General features: G+C 41.6%; 1 pseudogene; it reads left to right on the top strand.

Moving 5' to 3' along the window:
* The first annotated feature begins 527 nt into the window (after nt 1-527).
* On the top strand, nt 528-1,373 carry LOC106832785 (glutathione S-transferase LANCL1 pseudogene; annotated as a pseudogene).
* Nucleotides 1,374-2,023: the final 650 nt, after the last annotated feature.

Here is a 2,023-nt window from a genome sequence, read left to right as displayed (position 1 = left end):
CTTATGTTCATTGCAGCATCATTCACAACAGCCAAGACTTGGAAGCAACCTAGCTGCCCATCAAGAGATGAATGGATAAAGAAGATGTGGTTATTTATACACGATGGAATACTACTCAGCTGTAAGAAATGATGAAAATCCAGCCATTTGTGACAACATGGATGGACTTTGAAGGTACTAGGCTAAGTAAAATCAGTCAGAGGGAGAAAGTCAAATACCGCATGACGTCACTCATAAGTAGAAGATAAAAACAATGACAAACAAACGTAGAATCAGAGATTGGATTAGTGGTTAGCAGAGGGGAAGGGAAAGGGAGGAGCGGAAAAGAGTAATTGGGCACATGTGTGTGGTGATGGACTGTCATTAATCTTTGGGTGGCGAATATGATGCAGTCCACACAGAAATCAAAATACATAACAATATACACTCGAAATTTATATAAGGTTATACCCAATGTTATCACAATAATAAATAAATAAACAAATTAAATAAAAAAGACATTTGCTTCAGACCCCACCACTGGACCAATGGGCTACATCCATGCTCCTCTCTTTGTGAGTAAGCACTTTGGAGTGGAAAAGATTCCTCAAAGCCACATTCAGTAGATTTGTGAAACAGTCTTAACCTCTGGAGAAAACCTAGCTAGAAAGAGGAATTTAACAGCAAAGACTCCACTGGTGTATGAATGGTACCAAGAATATTACGTGGGGGCTGCTCACGGCCTGGCAGGAATTTACTACTTCCTGATGCAGCCCAGCCTTCAGGTGAGCCATGCGAAGTTACATAGTTTGGTCAAGCCCAGTGTAGACTATGTCTGCCAGCTGAAATTCCCTTCTGGTCATTGCCCTCCACGTGTGGACGATACTCGAGATCTGCTAGTCCACTGGTGCCACGGTGCCCCTGGGGTAATCTACATGCTCATCCAGGCCTATAAGGTGTTCAGAGAGGAGCGCTATCTCAGCGACGCCCGGCAGAGCGCTGACCTGACCTGGCAGTACCGGCTGCTGAAGAAGGGCTACAGTCTGTGCCACGGCGCTGCGGGCAACGCCGACACCTTCCTGGCGCTGTTCAACCTCACACAGGCCAGGAAGTACCTGTACAGGGCCTGCAAGTTCGCTGAGTGATGCTTGGATTACGGAGAACATGGGTGCGGAACACCGGACAACCCCTTCTCCCTCTTTGAAGGAATGGCTGGAACAATCTATTTCCTGGCTGACCTGCTAGTGCCAGAGAAAGCCTGGTTCCCTGCATTTGAACTGTAAAAGGAAAGCTTGCCCCCTGCGATTGACTGCATGACCCTTTCTGTGTATCAGGCCTGGGCTAAGTGCTGTCGTTGCTTTTCAAGGAAATAGAGAGTCCAACTGTGTACTTGATTTAGTGGATTTTTTTTTTCAGAATTTGTCTTTAGTGCAGTTCGTTTTATCATTTATTTTTACTTTAAGATACCAAGAAATCTTTTAACTTCAGTTTCTTCCTATAAGAAGGTTCGATGATACGTGCAGTATTTTGAGGGCATATGTATATATATTTAAGAACTAGGAGGAAATTTTATTCTTATTTAAGCTTATGAATATAACCATCTGTTACTGTTCTAAAAATGTTTAAAAGAAACTAAATGTGGTTAAAAAAAGATAAATATATGATTACTATTAGACATTGCCCTCCACCTCTGCTCTCCAGTATTTTGTCTCCAACAGGACAGATGGTTTTATGACTCTACTTTTCTCTGGGAATTCTGAAAGGGAACAAAAACAAAGCTGTATGCTTTCAGGACAGAAATTGCAAGAGTTGTCACCTGAGCAAGGGACCTAAATACCATTTTTCAAATTCCCAATGCTTATTTAAACTAGAGAGAAACATGCTTTCAAATTTAACTCTTTCTGTTAGTCAGCATCCAGGTTCTGTAAGCCAGTGTTTTTTAATCAAAAACTTCTAAAATGCAATGGTCGTTGTGAAAATTCTGATTTGAAGGTTAGTTCAGGGTAAGCTAACAAAAACATTTATTGTTTTTTTCTAAAATAAG

The sequence above is a fragment of the Equus asinus genome, chromosome 20, assembly GCF_041296235.1.
Source record: "Equus asinus isolate D_3611 breed Donkey chromosome 20, EquAss-T2T_v2, whole genome shotgun sequence".
NCBI classification, from domain to species: domain Eukaryota; kingdom Metazoa; phylum Chordata; class Mammalia; order Perissodactyla; family Equidae; genus Equus; species Equus asinus.
This window is presented reverse-complemented; position numbering and strand designations above follow the sequence as displayed.